At 42.2% G+C, this 16,533-nt stretch overlaps 1 protein-coding gene across 4 annotated transcripts in view; it reads left to right on the top strand.

Moving 5' to 3' along the window:
* LOC126355153 (cuticle protein 16.5-like) overlaps positions 1-16,533 on the top strand; it is a 170,560-nt gene that overhangs the window by 135,681 nt on the left and 18,346 nt on the right. The window lies entirely within an intron of this gene.

Raw genomic sequence — 16,533 nt, 5'->3', positions numbered from 1 at the left:
GTGTTTCACGAAAAAATTTCTTTCTGAAATGAAACTTCCTGGCAGATTAAAACTGTGTGCCGGATCGAGACTCTAACTCGGAACCTTTGCTTTCACGGTAAAGGTGTGACGACGGGGCGTGAGTCGTGCTTGGGTAACTCAGATGGTAGAGCACTTGCCCGCGAAAGGCGAAAGTCCCGAGTCCGAGTCTCGGTCCGGCACACAGTTTTAATCTGCCTGAAAGTATCATATCAGCACACTCTCTGCTGTAAAGTGAAAATCTCATTCTTTCTTTCTGAAGATGATCCAAGATATCCGGGATCAAACAACTTTTCTATAGAAAAATCTGACGACATACTAGAGACAAAATTACCTACAGTGATTTGTTGAGGTCGATGGACAAAATAGGAGTGCAAGGGTTTCATTTTCCTGTTGTTCAGTGGTATCAATGTTTTACAGTCGAAAGTGTATGGGGACTAATGACAAAAGAAAAGCTATATTTGTTGTAAATGGAAGTTTTTTATATTTATGAGTGAAAATAAATTTTTATGAGCTTACAATGTACTGAAAGACCAGGCTGTATTGTAGAACAAATTTTTCTGTAACAACACGAAAATATTTATATTCAGTAGCACATCCTCTTCAATATGACGGAAAATGGCAGTATATACAAACACGTCCCATTAACCGAGGATGCAACCAGTTGTCAGCCGTCTATGAACTCACAGTTGGTCTTCAGCCTTTTCTGTACGTGCCTGCCTGCACAAGTCAACAATACTTGCTCAGCTATTAATTGTTTTATAGGGAACAAAGTTACGCAGTTGTCTTACATTGTGTCCTTCACTTTTTCTGGTAGCAATCAGCCACGGTTTGCTCTTAGCATAAATTATCGAGATATGCGATATGAAGCAAACGACAGGGATTGCGTCAGAAGAGCTTCTGCATAAGTGAGACTAAGTGATGACGTTCGTGTAGAAAACTGTTTTTTGTCCTCCAATCTGCGGCAGCGAAGTCTGGTTCAATACTTAAAATTCACACTTATGAGTTCACAAGTCCTGTATTCTGATTTCTAAAGGTCATTCTCCACTTGATACCTGACTTGTACGCCCCTAGACGCAACAGCATTTTTCATATCAAGAAAATTTACCACAAACATTGAAGATGTCGACTGACAACTCACCAAACAATGTCTGTATCTCTCAACCCAGCACGGAAAAGTATACTGCTATCAGACAGCATATGCCAGTGCAGTGATAACCGTGTGTTATTGACGCTGTACTGCTATTACACTCCACAAATATTATCCATATCCAGACGATATTAGAAGGCAAATAAGCTGACCTTTACGATAATCTATGAGATGAAAAGAATTTGTTCCCCTGGTTACCTCAAATCTCTGCCAATGGACATGTAAATGTACACCACTGTGTTTTATTTCTTAAAGTACCCCTATGTCGCACATCATCGTCCTGTTTATATTTCTACTATCGTGCATGAGGGAACGACATGAAATTATAAGGGGATGGAGGTAGGTGAAAGACAAGCCCAAATATAGAAATCAGTAGGCTTACAAAAGCACAGTGTGAGATAGATATGCACAGAATTTGACTCGAGTGAGACGAGAGTAGAGGTCGCAGACTGGCCGTGCTGTAGCTGGGCTTCGGTTGGTACATGGTAAGAAGTTGAAAACTGAGTTGCATCATTGTGGATAGGACTCTTGGTGTGTTATTTAGGGTTGATTTGGTTAGTGAAGTGTCAAGTGTTGATGTACTTAGTTTTATTTTGGCCGAATAAGGCGATGAGAGAGTAATAGTTGCAAACCGCCTTGTTCTTGTGCTGACCATAAGTAATTCATCTTACAGGAAGGGTTGAGAGTTAATTGGTGGTATTTGCGAAAGTGTGTGGATTTATTTCAATGCAAACATAATTTTGTGCTATGGAGGTAAGATTTGCAGTCGTTTTCTTGGTAATGGGATCTTGGCCACTGGTTTACGGCATTCCTGCGGTGGCACAGTAACTGCGGAGAATAGGTAGGTTTGAGATCGGTAGATGGTATCGAACATTCAGGAACGATAACAGAAAGCGGACTAGAGAGCTTTCAGTTCATTTTTGGACGATTTTGAGGCGCTTTCTTCGTGGCTAGTCGTGGGTACGACATCCGAAAGAAAGCAGTAAAGGTCAGAATACCAAGATTGGTGAGTGTTTAATGGTGATGAGGGATTATCAGAGGTAGCATGATTTGCGAGATAGATATTTTACCCAGCTACTTTGAGTGTTGGGTTGCCTCTTTTTGTGGTTCGTGATAGATGCGTTGTGCAGCCCAAGTGGTAGGCAGTGCCTTGAACAAGGGAGCCAACTGATAAGACTGTCCTAAAGCGTTTTCAATGTAATTTTCCATTTACTGCACCCCCCCCCCCCCCTCTTTCGACATCAGTATCAGAATCATAACGTTGTTGGCCGAGTGTATGGTTACATTCATGCAGCTTTTGCTTGACTGATACCAGTTCTGAGTATTCCCGCCAAAAGTGCATAATTCCACCCCCCCCCCCTCCCTTCCTTCCTCATCACGTGATTAGGTTAAGTGATAAAACATTTTCCATATTATTGATCGTAATCAAAGCCTTCTCTTTGAGTATATGTTTGCTCATTAATTCAACCTTTCCTCGTTCCACGAGCTTACATAAGTAATGCAGCCTGAGGCATCTTTCACGCAGAGCTTTAGCATGAAGCACGCTAACGCAATTAGTTTTATCAATAGCGCGCGGCTGTTTTCGATGTGCGTATCTGTGACTGTAATTGCACGAAAACGTTGTTCAGAGATCGTTTCCCCCTCTTGCCTTCTCGATGGTGTGACCGTGGGGTAATTCATGGGTAAGAGACACATTAAAAGAAGTTCATTTATCGGTAATTCCATATAACTGAAGATAAGATATCGCAATTGAGAAGTAATATTGGTTTGAATTCAGAGAGGATGTTGCTTGATACAATAAAAATTCTTTAATGCTGAATTACATGTTGCACATGACAATTCCTAACTCCCTCTTTATTAGCTGGATGATGCAAATCAAATACTATGTAACCTCCATGAAATAAAAGAATACGAACAAATTTCAAAGAAATTCCGATAGTTCAATTTACTGTCAGTTTTGCAAGGGACGTTTTTAAGGCAAGCGGTAACCTACCTCTATGCTAAATGCGTTACTTTGCGCGACTAGCGTAATCCGCTGCATTTCTCATTAATTCCAGAATTCATGAAAAGTAATTTAAAGTCGATCCACTGAGAATAATTACAGTCTCAGCGCCGCAACCTCAGGACATGGCAAGAGACAAAAATTTCTCTTAAGAAGCCCCATAAAACGGCACAGGTATATTAATGACTGCACAAACACAATGCTGCATGTACCTATAGCCAAAGTGGAAGGGAAAAGATAACACTTAATAATACCGAGTGCAACCGTGCATTATGAGTCCCTTTATTAATACGTTTTATAACGCATTATGAGTCTGTGTACCTCATTTACATACGCAACAACCGCAATCTACTAAAGGAAGTCTTTCTTGGAGGTTATATGTATTATGTCCTCCTTAACCGGAGAGCACTGATTCCGCAATTCTACGTTCGATTAATTAAAAGCCGCTCCAGTTACTAACAAGAGCTTAAGTCCAAGACTGGTTTCTATCACTAATTAGGCTATTTTAAGATCCATTGCAGACCTCTGCAGTGCCAAGGAGTCGCTACAGAAGAAATCAAGCATTATTTTCTGTATACAGGAGCCTGAAGCCGCTTACGATTGATGAAGCAGGTTGTCCAAGCAAACAAAATTATAGAGGAGGTTCTAATTTATGTAAATGATGTCAACTCGATTTTTGTATTCTTGTAAGTTCTGTTATTGTAGGTGGTACTTGGATGACTGCAGCTACAGTTGCATATAGTCATGACGATTTTGCTGGCCTTGAAGCATAAGCAGAGGGAGGCGTTATTGCAAGGAAGATCTCAACGACATCAGACACAACGCGTTTGTTTCAGAAGAATCTTTATGGAACAGTCGTAGCAGACAAACCAATAACCATTCACACGATGAGGAAGATGAATGGTGAGGAGTATATTTTTCTGGTGTATTGTTGGTAATAATAATTGCAAAATTTGTACGTCTACTACCGGTTTCATCATTTAATTAGACCATTGTCATTCCCACTGGAAATGGGCTAAGGTAAAGCTCTAACACGTTCGCGGACTTAATAAAGTTATTTTCAATAATTGCAGTGACTGTTCATGAATTCATTTTTGTTTCAGTGGGTGTAATTTGAACATTAATATAGTGAAAATTCTTAAGGAAGAAAGTGTGTCATAAGTATTTATCTTCTGAGATACTGAAGTTGTTATAGTTGCAAAACATGAACAGTTTTTCTTTTACGACACGTAAAGGAACGGTAGAATGGAGGTGGCAGAACATATGTTGCTATTTATGATGCAAATCTCTTAAAAATAAATGCAATAAAATAAACAATGGATCTAAGGATTGAATCAGGTGACTACTTTTCAGCATTTTAGTTTACTAGAAGGATCAGGAACATATTTTTATGGTTTAAAAGCGATAGAAACCTTTTATTATTCATAAAAGCTTTATTTTACTGGCCACGAAACTTACACACTTCAGTAACTTGAAATGTGAAAGATTAATAATAAAGCAAATAGTAAAGAAACTTGTGATCAGATTCAACTGTGGCAAACTGTTACAGTCTCAGTGCAGTTATGAGAGTGATACAGAGGTCAATTGTTGTAGGGTGCGATATACCGTTCATAACACCAGTTAGCGTGGCACAACTTTTCGGCGCAAATTGTGGTCTACATCTTAGGTGTGCATAGACAGTGTTGGTCAGGTGACATAGGACGGCAGAACTCTTCGAAGATCAACAGCTCGATACAGTCTCATCCCGATTGTCTCCGTTTCTCAGACCCGTTGTTTCCATGTGTCAGAAATGTCTCATCGTTCAAATTCTTGAAAAAATGGGATGAGTAAGCGTATGAGCTTCAAAATAATTTCATTCTTCGACAGAAATCTGAGGGTTTTTGCTTCCACTGTCATTCGTGTGATGGCATGTTCCAGTTATTACTGTCCTTGGCGAGTTTAGGCTCACAAAGCATGCATTGAAAGGTTGCTCTAAGATGTCCACTAAATTGAGAGACAACTATTTGCGTCTATTAAGTGTGTAAGACATCTACCAGAAGAGACGCTCAGCCGGCCATCCAGAAGCAGCAGCAGCCTGTCACTGGGACCGGCAAACACGTGTGAAGTCGAGGAGTCACTGGCTGAGGAACGGTCTTTGTCATTCCGATATATAACATATTGTGTTTGAGCTATTTTTACGCGTTATCCGTATCTATTACTATCGGTCGAGTTAGATTCCAGAGAACTTTCGTGCGTAATTCAAACATCGCAGTAGTCATTTCCTTTCTATTCCGGACTCTTAGCAAATACAATAGGCGGTTTTACGAATCCCAATTCAGCGACAGATTTTTCCCAGACGTACTTTAGCATTAGAGTTTACTGAATAGATCATGTAATATATATCTTGAAAATTATTTCATGTCAAAACAAAATTATTTCTCTTTGCAATATACTTACGTGGAATGTGTCGTAAGATGAAATATGATTACTATAAATAAAGTCATAGATAATTGCTATTAACTATACGTGTGAATTACTTACCCTCCCAACTGAATTATTTACGAGAGGTAAGGTATTAAAATCTGAAAAGCGTGTCTAAATTAAATCTCATGCACAAATTCTTGATTTTATCTGGAAGGATAACATTTCACAGTCACTATTCAGACTAATTTTTATTTTACTGATATAGGAACCTGCTATACATGTCAAAAACAATTTTTCAGATTTTTAAATGTCAGTGGCCGCCAGATAAGAGAACTGTCAATGTCGTGCTGAATACTAGCACTCGGAAACAAAACACTGTTTTCGCTACTCCCGTGGTAGTCGAAATTTTTTAATAGTACCTGGCACGGGCTACTACATCAGCCTGTACTGTTGTCAGAACGCGTGTCGCACTCATAGTGAACCAAAGTTGAATTTTCAGTCCGGAAAAAAGAACCGTTTATAATATAAATTTTCTTTTCAAGGCAGAGATGAGAAATGGACATAGCCACGGGACACCGGACGTTATCAGTTAGTAGAGGACACACGTCTGGCAAATAGAGGGAACGTCTTCTAGGAATATCTCCCTTGGAAGATGTGGGAATCATGAGCGGTACACTAACAGTTATAGAAGAGGCTGCAAAGTTATTTGATTCACTAGAAGAACAGCGCTACTAGAGAGGTGGTTCTAATACAGGAACTTTACTTGGAGACTGCAGAAGACATTCTTCCTGAAACTTTCTGGCAGATTAAAACTGTGTGCCGGACCGAGACTCGAACTCTGGACCTTTGCCTTTCGCGGGCAAGTGCTCTACTGGCAGAAGTAAAGCTGTCAGGACGCGGCGTGGAGTAGTGCTTGGGTAGCTCAGATGGTAGCGCACTTGCCAGTGAAAGGCAAAGGTCCCGAGTTCGAGTCTCGCTCTGGCACACAGTTTTAATCTGCCAGGAAGTTTCACATCAGCGCACACTCCGCTGCAGAGTGAAAACCTCATTCTGCACACATTCTTCCTGACGAGAATCCATATATTAGACTTCGAGAACTGTGGGCGGTAAGCAACCCGCATTGTTCGATGAGAGAAGTCTACTTACCTCTCATTATGTCAGATTTTCCGATATTGGTATCATCGTGTTTCATTTCATGATTGTATTTGTAGCAGTGTTCGATGACAGTTGATTTGCTTTGCTGTTCTAGTCGTGCGTGCCTCTGGCGTCTCTTGCGTCTTTTCCTCGACCTAATAGTCTGCACCACGTAAGACAGGCCACATTCGCATGACATGCGACGTACAGCCGGATTCAAGAAACGTAAGTCGGCTATAAGATTGCAAAGAAGACTTTTAGCTTAGGTGAAGGGAGCGAAATACACTAGGTGCCATGTTTCCGTAGCCAGCATTAAGTAGATAAGTGATTTTTAGGTTTTCTTCCTCGGTCTCAGCCTCAACGCATATCTCAGGCGTTCTTGATTTTTGACTTCAACGCACTTTTGATTTGACGATCTGGGTCCCCATTCTTTCGGAAAATTATTCGTAGGTTTTTTTTTCATTTCTTCGCTTTCTGGACGTTTCCGATCTCTACTGACCAGGATGTTTAGCATCGGATATCTTTATGACGGATGGTGATGGCTCGGGGCATGGATATAGGGTCGCTTGTCGAAATACTGATTACAAAATGAAAAAATAACTCATAAAAACACCCAGACGTGCTCCATTAATATTCGATATCACCACTTAGCTGTAAAAAGAATTTGTTTCCAGTAGATTTGGCGCAACGTGACCGAAGATCGAAAAAGACTTTAGTGTGAATCGGAGAAAGAATTTAATTACAAAAAATCGAATGAGGAAACGTAAAATTTGTTTCCAGTATCGTAACAGGAGAAGAAAGAATTATTCCTGTCTGCGGAATCGAAGCAGCATGTCAATTATTTTCAAGTTTCCAAGACAATCCGAAACCGAACGAAGTGCTTCGTTGGCGAGGCACTCCCAGAAAAATGGTCGTTTCATTTTCTGGATACACTGGACGTGCAATGAACATTGCTTAAGGGGATCGAAGAAAAGCTAATGCCCAATGGTAAGGAAGAATGTTTTGCGTAAACCGTGGACGTAATCAAGAAAAACATCTGGTAATGTCGTCTTCTTCATCATCACGAAAATGCCAGCTCACACACTACATATGGGGCAGTTGACATTTTAAATTAATATCTCGTTGTCAGTATTCACCTGATTTATTGACAAATATTTCTCTTATTTTTTAATGCAATGGTTTTCATAAAATAAAAAAATCTGTTGGATTCTTGAGAAGTTTCGTTTTTGAGACGTCAACATGCGGCTGGAAAAAAATTACAGAATTGATCAGAACAGATGCAATAGCCTATAAATTTTAAAGACGATTTTTTTGGACGCTAAAAGGAATTATTCGCACCAAAAACTATTCTTCCTTTATTGTTTTGCAAAAGCTTAAACGGAGGCATCTGTAGAAGCGAAATCCATTAAAAGCTCACCTTACTCCAACAATGCAGGCACAGCACAGAAGTTCTAGAATAGTTCCCTCTACTGAAATGAGTTCCTTAGAATCACTGTTCGAAAATTAGTGCCCTCTACCGGAATGACGTCCTTAGAACGTTTGCTCTTGGTACTCATTTTACGATGAAGTACGTGCTATCGACTAGAATAGCATGCTTAATTGAGACAGTCGCGACGACTACTGCAAACGTAAGTAGCTGCAGAAGAGAAGCAGTAATCTCATTACCTCTTTGTCTGCGACTGGGACACTTAAACGCCATTTCAAATTTAATGGGTTTTTCCGATGCGAGCAACAGATTTGTTACATATGCTGTGCGTCTAAGAACTGCGTTCACTTGTACGATTATTCAGAGAAAAGAGGACATGGACACAGTTTTTTCACTTTAGAAAGTAATTACTATTGGCAACATTTTTTTCTTTTAGTCATGTCTACGAGGGACAGTCGTAAGTTTTTATTACACTGGTGTGCATATCTTACGAGCGAAAGCTATTTTCGTATTATATGTCACTGCAAAGCAACATAGTTCGATGGTATTGGCACCATACATACAACGACATGCTACAGTATAGTCCAGAAGGTAACAAAGAAATACGCAGTCAGTCGAATAAAGCTGAAATTTTTATTCAAAGACAATAATTAACTGAAGTTACCGCGGTTCGTGTTGGTGCAGTCTCGCAATAACGTTGACCGGTCAGCGTACCTTTTTAAAAAATTTGGAGGTGACTGCGTCCATGCAACTTTATGCCTCCTCACATCATAACACATGGACCACCAAAACGATTATGTTCCACAATATTTCTGTAGGCATTGCGTGTACCCATCTCCCGCCAAACGAAGGCACCTCCACACTGTCGAATATGCTCGTGGTCGTTTAGGTGGCCTAGATGTTAATGTGTGCAGATACATAATGTTGCATAGACCTCCAAATCATTGGACACGGTACACTAAACGATTAACGTTATTTCGGCCCAGTACCCCTTCCCCATGCGCATCGTTTCGGAGTGTATTCGACCCTGACTCCTCCTTTAAGGTTCCATACTCAATGGGTAGAAACTGAACCCTCATAGGATCACTTCGTTGTCGTTCCATTCATATCTCTCTCTCTGGCTTTCTGTCTGTTAAAAACAGTTTTTCTCAGGAACAGGATGATAAAAACAAGTTCAAAGTGAGGGAATTCCTATGGAATTCCTATGGGATCAAACTACTTAAGTCATCGGTTCCTAGACTTACATATTACTTAAAATAAGTATTGCTAAGAACGACACACACACCGATACCGAGTGAAGACTCGAACCTGAGGCGCTTATAACCGGGCATCCCCTCCGCGCTGCGATGATATATCTAATTGGCATTTTCATCAGATACAAAGGTCTACGGTCTGTTGGTGGTGTAAGACATTAAAGCTTCCACGTCAATGTAATCGACAGATACGGCAATTTAAGTTACATATTTTAAAATTCGCAAGCTCACTCATCAAACCCTACAGGCTACTTCCCGTTGACCTAGAATCATGAAACTTGGCAAGAAGCGAGGTTCCGGACTACAAATTGAGGAATAAGTCCGAAAATTTTTATTTTGGTATATTGTCACACGAAAAAGTTTTTGTTGTTGCCTCTTATTGCTCAGCTGTCTCTCTGTTCGTCCGTTAAATATCCTTTTTGCCACGGACAGATGGACGTGTCAAGTTGAAATTTATGGCACAAATTAAAGTCTATGATCCCTTGATGTTGTTGGAAAGTTAAGTTTCCATCTCAGTGTAGTATGTTACATATTCTGAGTTCGGAAGCTAACTCATTAAAACGTATAGGGTACTTCCCGTAGACTTGGCAAAAAACAAGGTTTCACAGCAGAAGTAAAGAAAAACAACTGGCCAGGTGAAGTTCGGACTCGCGCTCTGAGCGTTCCGTACAAACTTAATTATGCATACGAACAGCTCATGCATCCCGGGAAATCGAAAATCTCGACTATTTTGGCCTATTATCTACTCTGATAGTGGCAAGATATGAATCTCAGGAATTCCAAGACTTCGAGAACGCTTTAATTTAATTTTTGATGTCGTAAAACAAATTACAAACGATTTTTTCTTGTGTTATAATTACAGAATCACAGTTTCATTCCTTTACTTGTGTTGTTAAACCATACTTCTTGCCAAATTTTATTATTCTAGATCAGTAGGAAAAATCCTATAAGTTTTGAAGAGTGAGTTTACTAGTATGAAAATATGTGAGTTTTGATTGCACTGACTTAGAAGCTTGGATTTATAACACCGCAAGAGGAACCGTAGACCTTACTATGTAAAATTTCAACTTTATAGTGTGACCACTCCGCCCAGGGTCTCTTTCACAGACTTACACCACCAGCGGCCCAGGAGAAAACCAACCAAGCCCCATGTGCCGAGGAATCAGGCAGTGGAGCCATTCTGCAATGACAAACGGGGTAACCACGTGGACGCTCTTGCCTCTCTTAAGAATAGACACGTTGCGGAGAGCCTTGCGGACAATGAAGAGCGTGCGGAAAACTTATGGACGCCGTCAACCATTAGGACGGAACGTGAAGAAAGTATGTTCGAAAGCATTTGAGTTCTTCTGGTCAGGCAGCAGTCATTTGACCTGCCGGAGAAAGCAGTAATGTGCCTACAATTCCAGCACCAAACAAGGACTGGGAAGAGCTTACACAAAGCGCTAGGAATTCGCACTGGCAGGCGTGTCAAAGAAGTCGGGCTTCTTAAAAAGATGTATTCTGAACAGTGAGGATGTTCCTTATAAATTACGGACCTTAGCAGAATCTGACACGAAGCCCAAACATGAGTCTGTCCAGATCTCAAGCAGTAATAGCGATTATAAAGAAATGTTGTGTGGCTGCTGCCATAACAATTCGGAAGGCAGAAAACATCGGAAAAATGTGAGAAAGACGCCAATTTCCTAGTCATACACCAATATCATATAATTTTCATATTATATGATGTCAGAAATGATTACCCCAGTTCACTGCAACACGTCTGCCTATTTGTGACAGAAAGGGTTTTTAACAGTTGTACAGACAGACAGAAAGACAGACGGGCAATGAAGTGATCTTATAAGGGTTCAGTTTCTATCGACTGCGGTACGGACGCCTAAAAACCAGTATTGTTAATATGTAATGATATCAGCCGAAAAAAAATTTCTTTAGTCATTTTTTATCCCTCTTCAGACTGAAAATTAGAAGATTCTCGAAGTCTTAGAATTCCCGGGACCCCATATGTTGCCAGTATCAATATCGATAACAGCAAAAGGTCGTCAAGGTTATGGATGCCTGGGATAGATAAACTGTCTGTATAAACGTTCGTAATTTTGTACGAAACTGTCAGGCCCTAGGGGGCTCACCATTATTTGGTGAGTATGTGCTTGGCTACCATGGGGCCCCAGCCTTTGCAGCATTACTTCGTCTTTCTGGCTTGCAAAGCTGCACTTAGACTCTCTCTTACCTCTTTTAGCTTTCCATCAGGTTGTCCTTTTGGTGGAGACCCTGCTAGGGCTTGGTTCATAGATTTGATCTTGATTCCTAGTTTCGGCCCCAGCGTTATCTTCACCTTCCATTAACGATTATATGGTCCCAATTGTTGGGTTTGACCTGCCATCTTTCCCAAATTTTATAGAAGTGCGTGCTGTGGAGGGAAGGTCACACATTATGGTGTATGCTCAGCCTCTGTGCCCTTCGACTCTGGCACCCTTTCTTCTTGTTATCGTAGTACACCGAAAACCCACCAGGGTTGCCATCCCATTGCGGGGGGTTAGGGACACAGAGGAGGGGGAGGGGAGGGGGATGTCATAATAGGGGTTGCACTCTTTGTGCCTGTGCTGCACACTCCCCATGCGTGTCATGGAGTGTGTACCTGTTATGACTGGGTCACAGGGTCTCCAGGCAATGACTCGCTGGCCAGGTAGCCATTTCTGGGTGACGCTCATCAGGACAGGTTCCATTCAGAGCAGATGACATCATGATAGATAGTTCGCACATGAAGTGACTTAAACTTTCTCCTGCTGGTGTTCACAGGGCCCAGTCTCTAGAGGTGGAACAAAGTACGATCCTGATGGATTACGTTCCCATCTCATGCTGTATGAGGAACACAGGACTAGATGAGAAAGAGCAAAATTCTTCCCCCAATACCTGGTGTGTACCAGGACCGATGGAACAACTTTTTAGCTTCAAAATCTTTTTTTTTGTGGAAAACGTTGAAGATAAATACAGGGAAGTTTCAGCCATGAACAGAGGTTTCCTCCTCATTAAAATGTGATCTCTTGCCCAGCCACAGGCGCTGTTCCTAGTGAAAAGTTGGGTGTCATACCCGTGACTGTCACTTCACACAACAGTGTCAATATGGTCCAGGGGGTCATCTTTCACCGTGATCTTTTTCTGCAATCTGATGATGTGCACTGGGCCAACTTAAAGCAACGGGATGTGCACCTCATCTGTCGTGTCAATAGGGGACCAAAGGAAAACATATTTGCTACCGTGGCCTTCATCTTGGGCTTGGAGCTCCAATGTCAGGCGCGTAATGGGGCCCCTTAGGGATATGGCAGCAAGACAGGGGAAGAAAACCAATGTGCACTCCGTGTGCAGACCAGGGGGAGTCATTCCAGACGTGGAAAGTGTGCTTCCGGTTGCCATGAAGGGTACATGGTGCACCCATCTGCAGGTGGTCGCTCATGTCGGCACCAATGATGTGTGTCGCTATGGATCGGAGGAAATCCTCTCTGGCTTCCGGCGGCTATCTGATTTGGTGAAGACCGCCAGTCTCGCTAGCGGGATGAAAGCAGAGCTCACCATCTGCAGCATCGTTGACAGGACTGACTGTGGACCTTTGGTACAGAGCCGAGTGGAGAGTCTGAATCAGGGGCTGAGACGGTTCTGCGACCGTGTGGGCTGCAGATTCCTCGATTTGCGCCATAGGGTGGTGGGGTTTCGGGTTCCGCTGAATAGGTCAGGAGTCCACTACACGCAGCAAGCGGCTACACAGGTAGCAGGGGCTCTGTGGCGTGGACTGGGCGGTTTTTTTAGGTTAGATGGCCTCGGGCTAGTACAGAAAGGGCAACAGCCTGAAAGGGTGCGGGGCAAAGTCAGGACATGCGGGGACCAAGCAGAAATCGGTATTGTAATTGTAAACTGTCGAAGCTACATTGGTAAAGTACCGGAACTTCAAGGGCTGATAGAAAGCACCGAAGCTGAAATCGTTATAGGTACAGAAAGCTGGCTGAAGCCAGAGATAAATTCAGCCGAAATTTTTACAAAGGCACAGTCGGTGTTTAGAAAGGATAGATGGCATGCAACCGGTGGTGGCGTGTTTGTCGCTGTTAGTAGTAGATTATCCTGTAGTGAAGTTGAAGTGGATAGTTCCTGCGAAATATTATGGGTGCAGGTTACACTCAACAACCGAGCTAGGTTAATAATTGGCTCCTTTTACAGACCTCCCGACTCAGCAGCATTAGTGGCAGAACAGCTGCGAGAAAATTTGGAATACATTTCACATAAATGTTCTCAGCATATTATAGTCTTAGGTGGAGATTTCAATTTACCAGATATGGACTGGGATACTCAGATGTTTAGGACAGGTGGTAGGGACAGAGCATCGAGTGACATTATACTGAGTGTACTATCTGAAAATTACCTCGAGCAATTAAACAGAGAACCGACTCGTGGAGATAACATCTTGGACCTACTCATAACAAGCAGACCCGAACTTTTCGACTCTGTAAGTGCAGAACAGGGAATCAGTGATCATAAGGCCGTTGCAGCATCCCTGAATATGGAAGTTAATAGGAATATGAAAGAAGGGAGGAAGGTTTATCTGTTTAGCAAGAGTAATAGAAGGCAGATTTCAGACTACCTAACAGATCAAAACGAAAATTTCTGTTCCGACACTGACAATGTTGAGTGTTCATGGAAAAAGTTTAAGGCAATTGTAAAATGCGTTTTAGACAGGTACGTGCCGAGTAAAACTGTGAGGGACGGGTAAAACCCACCGTGGTGCAACAACAAAGTTAGGAAAGTATTGCAGAAGCAAAGAGAGCTTCACTCCAAGATTAAGTGCAGCCAAGACCTCTCAGACAAACAGAACCTAAACGATGTCAAAGTTAGCGTAAGGAGGGCTATGAGTGAAGCGTTCGGTGAATTCGAAAGTAAAATTCTATATACCGACTTGACATGAAATCCTAGGAAGTTCTTGTCTTACGTTAAATCAGTAAGTGGCTCGAAACAGCATATCCAGACACTCCGGGATGATGGTGGCTTTGAAACACGCGTAAAGCTCAAATACTGAACACCTTTTTCCAAAGCTGTTTCACAGAGGAAGACCGCACTGCAGTTCCTTCTCTAAATCCTCGCACAAACGAAAAAATGGCTGACATCGAAATAAGTGTCCAAGGAATAGAAAAGCAACTGAAATCACTCAACACAGGAAAGTCCACTGGACCTGACGGGATACCAATTCGATTCTACACAGAGTACGCGAAAGAACTTGCCCCCCTTCTAACAGCCGTGTACCGCAAGTCTCTAGAGGAACGGAAGGTTCCAAATGATTGGAAAAGAGCACAGGTAGTCCCAGTCTTCAAGAAGGGTCGTCGAGCAAATACGCAAAACTATAGACCTATATCTCTAACGGCGATCTGTTGTAGAATTTTAGAACATGTTTTTTGCTCGAGTATCATGTCGTTTTAGGAAACCCAGAATCTACTCTGTAGGAATGAACATGGATTCCGGAAAAATCGATCGTGAGAGACCCAACTCGCTTTATTTGTTCATGAGACCCAGAAAATATTAGATACAGGCTCCCAGGTAGATGCTATTTTCCTTGACTTCCGGAAGGCGTTCGATACAGTTCCGCACTGTCGCATGATAAACAAAGTAAGAGCCTACGGAATATCAGACCAGCTGTGTGGCTGGATTGAAAATTTTTTAGCAAACAGAACACAGCATGTTGTTATCAATGGAGATACGTCTACAGACGTTAAAGTAACCTCTGCCGTGCCACAGGGGAGTGTTATGGGACCATTGCTTTTCACAATATGTATATAAATGACGTATTAGATAGTGTCGGACGTTCCATGCGGCTTTTAGCGGATGATGCTGTAGTATACAGAGAAGTTGCAGCATTAGAAAATTGTAGCGAAATGCAGGAAGATCTGCAGCGGATAGGCACTTGGTGTAGGGAGTGGCAACTTACCATTAACATAGACAAATGTAATGTATTGCGAATACATAGAAAAAAACGATCCTTTATTGTATGATTATATGATAGCGGAACAAACACTGGTAGCAGTTACTTCTGTAAAATATCTGGGAGTATGGGTGCGGAACGATTTGAAATGGAATGATCATATGAAATTAATTGTTGGTAAGGTGGGTACCAGGTTGAGATTCATTGGGAGAGTCCTTAGAAAATGTAGTCCATCAACAAAGGAGGTAGCTTACAAAACACTCGTTCGACCTATACTTGAGTATTGCTCATCAGTGTGGGTTCCGTACCAGATCGGGATGACGGAGGAGACAGAGAAGATCCAAAGAAGAGCGGCGCGTTTGGTCACAGGGTTATTGGGTAACCGTGATAGCGTTACGGAGATGTTTAGCAAACTCAAGTGGCAGACTCTGCAAGAGAGGTGCTCTGCATCGCGGTGTAGCTTGCTCTCCAGGTTTCGAGAGAGTGCGTTTCTGGATGAGGTATCGAATATACTGCTTCCCCCTACTTATACCTCCCGTGGAGATCACGAATGTAGAATTAGAGAGATTCGAGCGCGCACGGAGGCTTTCAGACTGTCGTTCTTCCCGCGAACCATACGCGACTGGAACAGAAAAGGGAGATAATGACAGTGGCACGTAAAGTGCCCTGCGCCACACACCGTTGAGTGGCTTGCGGAGTATGAATGTAGATGTAGATGTAGGGTGAAACATTGCTTGAGGAGGTCAAGTGACAGTCTATCAGTGTGACGTGAAACTCAATGTTTCTCCTCTTACGAGATACTTCTCATGTTTGGACATATGTCTTCCCCTTGCAACGCTATTGCTGTCTGCAGGAATTATTGAGGTCCACTGCATGCAAACGCTCCTCGATCCCTTGCCCTCCCCCAGCCCCCCCTCCCACTCCACATCTACACTCCTGGAAATTGAAATAAGAACACCGTGAATCCATTGTCCCAGGAAGGGGAAACTTTATTGACACTTTCCTGGGGTCAGATACATCACATGATCACAATGACAGAACCACAGGCACATAGACACAGACAACAGAGCATGCACAATGTCGGCACTAGTACAGTGTATATCCACCTTTCTTAGCAATGCAGGCTGCTATTCTCCCATGGAGACGATCGTAGAGATGCTGGATGTAGTCCTGTGGAACGGCTTGCCATGCCAT

Source organism: Schistocerca gregaria, chromosome 3, assembly GCF_023897955.1.
Source record: "Schistocerca gregaria isolate iqSchGreg1 chromosome 3, iqSchGreg1.2, whole genome shotgun sequence".
In the NCBI taxonomy this organism is placed as follows: domain Eukaryota; kingdom Metazoa; phylum Arthropoda; class Insecta; order Orthoptera; family Acrididae; genus Schistocerca; species Schistocerca gregaria.
This window is presented reverse-complemented; position numbering and strand designations above follow the sequence as displayed.